This window comes from Lathyrus oleraceus, chromosome 3, assembly GCF_024323335.1.
Source record: "Lathyrus oleraceus cultivar Zhongwan6 chromosome 3, CAAS_Psat_ZW6_1.0, whole genome shotgun sequence".
Classification (NCBI taxonomy): domain Eukaryota; kingdom Viridiplantae; phylum Streptophyta; class Magnoliopsida; order Fabales; family Fabaceae; genus Lathyrus; species Lathyrus oleraceus.
In genome coordinates this window covers 526,837,587-526,844,802 of record NC_066581.1, presented here as the reverse complement: position 1 = coordinate 526,844,802, position 7,216 = coordinate 526,837,587, and the positions used below count along the sequence as shown (strand labels likewise).

General features: G+C 36.0%; 1 long non-coding RNA gene across 1 annotated transcript; it reads left to right on the top strand.

Annotated features, from left to right (window-relative positions):
* Positions 1–1,037: 1,037 nt before the first annotated feature.
* Positions 1,038–2,273, top strand: LOC127128684 (uncharacterized). The gene is made up of 3 exons (XR_007806004.1): positions 1,038–1,099; positions 1,777–1,999; positions 2,164–2,273. It is a non-coding gene; the product is annotated as an uncharacterized LOC127128684 (long non-coding RNA).
* Positions 2,274–7,216: the final 4,943 nt, after the last annotated feature.

Here is a 7,216-nt window from a genome sequence, read left to right as displayed (position 1 = left end):
AGTTACTAGTGCCGGCAACAGTCTGCTTGACCGGCTTGAAGGCATGGAGAGAACTTGCCCCTTGTAACTTGTCTTGCCCCAGTCTGTAGGGTATTGGATGGAATTCTACTTGAAATAAAACTTTTAGGAGTGATTATCCCATGACATGGTCTGAGTTTGTTTCCTCTAACGCCTAAATCTTGCAATGGGCTGCCCCTGATTCCACTACGCCAAAAAGTGCTTTTGGCAGCACCAAAAAGAAAGCGCTTTTTAAAAAAAGCGCTGTAATAGCTTGAAAAAAAATTCGCCTATGTAAAGAAAGCGCTTTTAAGGTAAAAGCGCTCTTATAGGTCTCCACTTATGAAAGCGCTTTTAAGGTAAAAGCGCTCTTATAGGTCTCAGTCTCACATCTATGAGTTTCACACTTATGAAAGCGCTTTTAAGGTAAAAGCGCTCTTATAGGTCTCATGGGTTTCACACTTATGAAAGCGCTTTTAAGGTAAAAGGGCTCTTATAGGTCTCATGGGTTTCACACTTATGAAAGCGCTTTTAAGGTAAAAGCGCTCTTATAGGTCTCAGTCTCACATCTATGAGTTTCACACTTATGAAAGCGCTTTTAAGGTAAAAGCGCTCTTATAGGTCTCATGGGTTTCACACTTATGAAAGCGCTTTTAAGGTAAAAGCGCTCTTATAGGTCTCAGTCTCACACACTTATGAAAGCGCTTTTAAGGTAAAAGCGCTCTTATAGGTTTCATGGGTTTCACACTTATGAAAGCGCTTTTGAAGTAAAAGCGCTCTTATAGGTCTCATGGGTTTCAGACTTATGAAAGCGCTTTTAAGGTAAAAACGCTCTTATAGGTCTCAGTCTCACATCTATGAAAGCGCTTTCATGGTAAAAGCGCTCTCATAGGTCATTTATAAAAATTATAATAAATCTAATATTACAAAATCCCTGACTTTCAGAAATCCCTCTTTCACTCTCTCTCGTTCGAAGCTCTCGCTGCCCTGGAAAAAATTCCACAGAGTACCTGGAAATCTCAACGATAAACACTGCAAATTTGAAAGAGACTGCATTCGAAAGAGAAGGATTCAATACCTGGAAATCTCATTGCGTTTTAAGGTTAGGTTTTCGTGTCTTTCTGTTTTGCCCTAGAAGTCAAAGAATAGGTGGTCGATTTTGGTTTGAATGGACTTGCATTGCTACATTATGGGTTATTTATTTGTCAGTATCGATTATTAGAGTTTGTGACTATGTTTGCTTAATATTCTGTAACTTACCGAAAGTTTCATCTTGTTCTGATATAAATGATATTCTGTAACTTGCATCGCCATTGACTTAGAAATAATGTTGGGAGTTCTAATAGAATCAGTGCCTTTTCAACATTTGTTTAAATTTGCTGAGAAAGTAGGAAGGAATGAACTGATATGTTTGCACCATTGTATCCTCATATTCTAACTATTACTGAAATTTCAGAAAGTGATTTTGATGTTAAATGTTGGATACTCAAATGGAATAACTTTGTCTGCTACAGTGATATATGTGATATGGTTTCAAGAACTTAGAGCAATGTCTCATATTTTGGCAATCCTATTACATGTTGGTTTGAATGAACAGTTAAACTTCAAAATGTACATTCATATTTTGGCATAACTTTGTCTGCTACAGTCATATTTTGGCAATCCTATTTAATGTTGTAAAATGATGTTTTAATATTATGTGAATTTTTAAGATGGTCACTGTAGTGTAAAATGAACCCTGATGGACTATATGTACATTTTTCATGTGCTTGTCTGCAGGTTGTTGAGTATCGTGGTGAGCAAATAGGAGGTCTTGAGGATCTGAGGGAACCATATATGTTGTTTTCTTCCTTTATAGATAAATTCTTGCTTAGCTTTTATTACATGGTTTGCGTCTAATTGAAAACTTCACGTCTTTGCCCATTTCAGGTTCTTACAAAATCGGTACTGCGTCTGAATCTGTTAATGCAGCTTACATATTTTCTAGAAAAGATCTTTCTCGGTATGTCTTTCAGCTTAGATATTATACAAACCCAAAGCATGTGTTTAATCATTTAGTATCTAGAATGAATCATTATGTTCAATTATTCATGTTAAGCTAATGAATCAAGTTACCAAAATATGTTAGTTATGTATGTTGCTTTATTATTTGACCTTGATATGCAGGCCTGCTATACAGATTCCCTGCGCAAGCAAAGCTGTTGTAGCTGTCCGGTTCTGTCCTATATTTTTTAATCTCAAAGCTACAAACTCAGGTACTTGTGCACTTAGTATAGTTCTGTTTACAACCAGTAACTATGTACAACCAGTTATATGTGGTACTGTTCCAATTAAACTGCCTGTGTGGGATGTATTCCGTCTTAAATCTATATGACCTCTTACTAGTAAAGATCATGAGTGGTGGCCTAGAGGTTCAAAGTGATTGGTCTGAGCTAATTAGACAGTTTTATATTATTTAGCTCTAGTTATGCATTAGGAAGCAGTTATGATATTTGGAACTGTGTTTTGGTCGCAACAAGCTCTTGAGTTCTTGGAAAGGAGACAGACAAAAGACTCAAAATAGTGGGACTTAGACGAGTTTCACCCAATAAAAGAGTGTTAGAGTTGGTATTGTTAGCACTCCTTTTATTAATATTAGTCCACGTAGTTTAACTATTGATATACCGGTTCGTCCATTGACACACTAACCTTATATCCCCATCGAGTTGATAATTTAATAAAATTGATAATGTGAATTGAATTTCTTGGTTCTTGAATTTCTTGGTTCTTACTTGTGAATTGAATTTCTTGAATGATCGATTACTTGGTTCTTGAATTGTTCATGTGCATCATATAAGTTTCTTGAATTGTTTTATACGTTATGACTTATCCTTGATGTTGTTTTATATGTACAGCGCTCATTCCCTGTGTTTCCGTGAGTTTGACCTTCTCGACGTTGCTGTTCGGTAAATCCGAGGTAAATTTCTTCCTCAAATTACTGGTACACTGTGATGAATTTGTCTGAAATTGCGTGAATATGTTGTGTTTTCTTGCTCCGTATTCATTCCGTGTATACTTTGGGTTTTGACAGAAACGCGTTATACCGTTTTGTACCCTAATTACTTTGCGTTAAAACCATGGATAAGACATGGATGTATTCCAATCGATTATCGAAAGAGTACGAGAATGGGGTATCGAAATTTGTTAAGTTTGCTATTGCGCACGCCAAAGACCCCAATCGAATGACATGTCCTTGCTTGAGTTGCTGTTATGGGAGTCAGGTTGACGCGGTTCAGTTGGCATCGCATTTACTACGGTATGGAATTGATAGAAGTTATACATGTTGGAATTTGCATGGTGAGAAAAGTAACGAGAATGTTGAATCGGGGTATAATACGACCTATGCTTCAAACGACGATTGCACAGATACATATGATTATGATCGAGTCGAAGAGATTGCAGAAGCGCTTGAAGAAGATCTTAAGGACTGTCCCAAAATGGAACATTCCTATGAAAGACCTCAAGTTAAAGAGTTTAAAGACGCATGATTGCCATGTTATAATGGAACATTTTCTACCGATAAGTATACGTTCTATTCTGCCAGAAAAAGTAAGAAGCGCAATAACTAAATTGTGTTTTTTCTTCAAGTCAATTTGCAGTAAGATGATCGATCCTGCGATCTTACCAACATTGCAAAAAGAAATAGTTGTTACTTTGTGTGATCTTGAAATGTATTTTCCTCCCTCGTTTTTTGACATAATGGTCCATCTAGTCGTTCATCTTGTGAAAGAGACACAATTGTGCGGACCAGCTTATATGAGATGGATGTACCCTGCTGAACGTTATATGAAAATATTAAAAGGGTATGTGAAAAACCGAAGTCGACCAGAGGGTTGTATTGCCGAACGATACATTGTTGAAGAAGCGGTTGAGTTTTGTACAGAATATTTGTCAAATGTTCAATCAATTGGACTCCCCAAATCTCATATTGTTGAAAAAAAAGAAGGTAAACAGCTAATTGGAAATAAAGTTGTGACAGTATCAAGGGTCGAACGAGATCAAGTGCATTTGTATGTTCTGCACAATGAGATTGAGGTTGAGCCGTATGTTGAAATGCACAAGGGTGTTCTTCGAGGTTTAAATCCGAATAGAAATGAGAATTGGATAGTACGAGAGCACAATCGAAGTTTCATACCATGGTTTAAGGAACATATTTATTCAAAGTATCGTTCAGATCCCGCTTCAATAACAGAAAGGTTGAGATGTTTAGCATATGGTCCAAGTTTGGTTGTGTTTTCTTATAGCGCATACGCAATTAATGGATACACATTTTATACCAAAGAACAAGATGATAAAAGTACTATGCAAAATAGTGGTGTCACCTTGGTAGCTGAAGCAATGCACATATCAAGTGTGAAGGACTTAAACCCGAAATTTGCAAATCTGTCATATTTTGGGGTTATCGAGCGCATTTTGGTGTTTGATTATGAGAAGTTTCAGATTCCTATATTTGGTTGCAAGTGGGTTGAAAATAATAATGGCATACGAGTGGATAAGTCAGGATTTTTGCAAGTTGATCTTAATAGGGTGGGTTACACAGATGAGCCTTTCATTCTAGCCTCTCAAGCTAAACAAGTATTCTATGTCACTGATCCGACAAGTACGAAATGGTCTATAGTGCTTTTATCTAACAAAGTAATTGATGAAAGAATTGGAGATCAAGGTGATATTGATGTTGAGATTGAATCTTTTACCATAAATGATCAAAATGAGAATGAATCATGTATTAGAAATGATCATAATGAGGGTATTTGGATCAATCCAACCGTCCGCGTTGTTAAAAGAAAAGTAGAACATATTCCTACCAAGAAAAGAAAGAGACGTTACTGAAAAAGGTAATAGTATAATTATAGCCTATGTCATTCAAGAAAATTTAATTATAGCCTATGTCATTTTATATTATTCAATATATATATGGATTATTGATTATGGATTTTTATATTTTTCATTTCATTTTTATATTTTTTCTTTATTACAGGTTAAATGGCTAGTGATCAAGAAAACTCACAAGATGCAAATGCTCCTGATGATACTTCAGAAAAAGAAATTACACGAGGCATCACTATTTTGAAGAGTATCATTCGTGATAGAGATAAAGCAGTAACATATAATGTAAATTGGAATGCTGATAACCAACTAATTGGGTCTAATGCTGCAAAGTTGGCAAGCTACACTGGTACACTTGTTCGTATGCACATTCCAATCACTGCTACAAGATGGAGTAATAAAGAGTTGGGTAGCGCTAAAGATAAGATTTGGACTGAGATACTGGTACAATATATGATTGTTTATATTTTCTTTATATTGACGATAATGTGTTTAAATTACTTATACTAACACACTCTATTCCAATATTTTTTCGTAGAGGTCTTTTAACATTGAAGATACAACTATCCGAAAAAAGTATATACTTCAATTGGCCGGAAAAAGACACAGAGGGTGGAGAACGTTTTTAACAAACAAGTATCTTAAGGACAAAGAAAAAATTTTTGTTGAATATGATCCGGAATATCCAGTGAAGTATGCAATCTTCATTACAGAAGAAGAATGGGTTGCTTTTGTAGCCCAAAGAAGAGACGAAAATTTCAAGAAAGTGAGTGCCACAAATCGCGAGAGAGCGTCAAATCCCACGTATGCATACAAAAAAGGGCGTTTGGGATATGCACGCTTAGAGGAAAAAATTGTAAGTATACAAAAATGCTACGATCTTATTAATTGTCTCAATGTGTTATAATTGATTATCTTATTATTTGTGTCAATGCGTAGTTAGACGAGACGAAAAGTGACGCAACATCACTTCCGCCACATGTTTTGTGGAAAGAAGCTCGTGTGGGAAAGGATGGAACTGTTAGGGATGACGTTCAACATATTTATGATGAATGTGTAAGTAGAACATTGTGTCTTTAATTAAATCAAAAGTTTAATAATATATAATTAATTTTTTTATCTCCACTAATAATTTCCGATATGTAAATGAATTTCAGGAGACCCTATCTCAATCGATAAGCACAGCTGAGGACCAGGAGAATAGGAGCGTACTTAGTAGAGCACTAAATGTTCCTGAGTATCCCGGTCGGGTGAGGGGTAAAGGGCATGGTTGTACTCCAACTTCCTTGTATAAGAATCCAAGGAGAAGAAATCCTAGCAATCAAGAAGTGATGGAGACGTTGCAGGCATTACAAGCGCAAGTTCTTCAATTGCAAAAGGATAATGAGAGATATAGGTGTATGGAAAAGTGCAGTTCACAGTTGAAAGAAACTAGTGAGAAAGCCAGTATCAATTGTCAAAATAAATTTCCCGAGGTAATTATATATGTTATTTTGAAATTAAAATAGCACATTTATGTTAATTGAAATATATACACATTAAAAGTAACATATTTATTATTGGTTTAGGGCATTTCATCTTGTCAGCTATACTTATCGTCACCGACTTATCGCCTAGTTGGCAAGGGAAAAGTGCACAACACTTCGGGAGATTTACTTCACCATAGACCGCTCCCGGATGGACACCTTAAAGTATCGGTTGATGTTGTATTAGATAAGGATGCGTTGCTACCGATACCTGACATTGTTTCAGAGACAACATTGCTGCGAGATGCAATAGGATCATTTGTTGCATGGCCCTTGGATCTCATTTTCATTGATGATGAGGTATGTTGAATTCAAAAACCACTATGAATCTTTTAGTATTCAAATGTCAATTCTGAACCGTTAAGTTAATTTTTTTTACATGGTAATTTTAGACACCTACAAAACCCGCATCTAAAGATAAAGGGATTTTGCGGCACAACGAGTCTGTTGCATCACAAAAAGAGGTATATTGAAAGTGTTAATTATATGATCCGAATCAAAAAATGCATGATTTTATAATTTACCTATGTTATATGATTTATAGGTATTTGCTCAAGGGTCACAACAACTGAGCCAGAAAATTGGTAGTCGACAGAAAAACAAAAGGGATCTTCCAGTGACTTCTTTGCCAAAAAAAGGTGCTTTTGTGCCTCGATACCAGATATCTCTTGAAACACTTGTTGACTCATCAGATATGGCAACAGCTGGTGCTATTCGCTTACTGGATATGGAGGAAGATATCTTTGGTTATTCATGCACTGAAACAATCGGAAAAGAAGATCTGGAACATATTTTTCGGCATCAAGAATTAGGCGTCGGTGTTATAC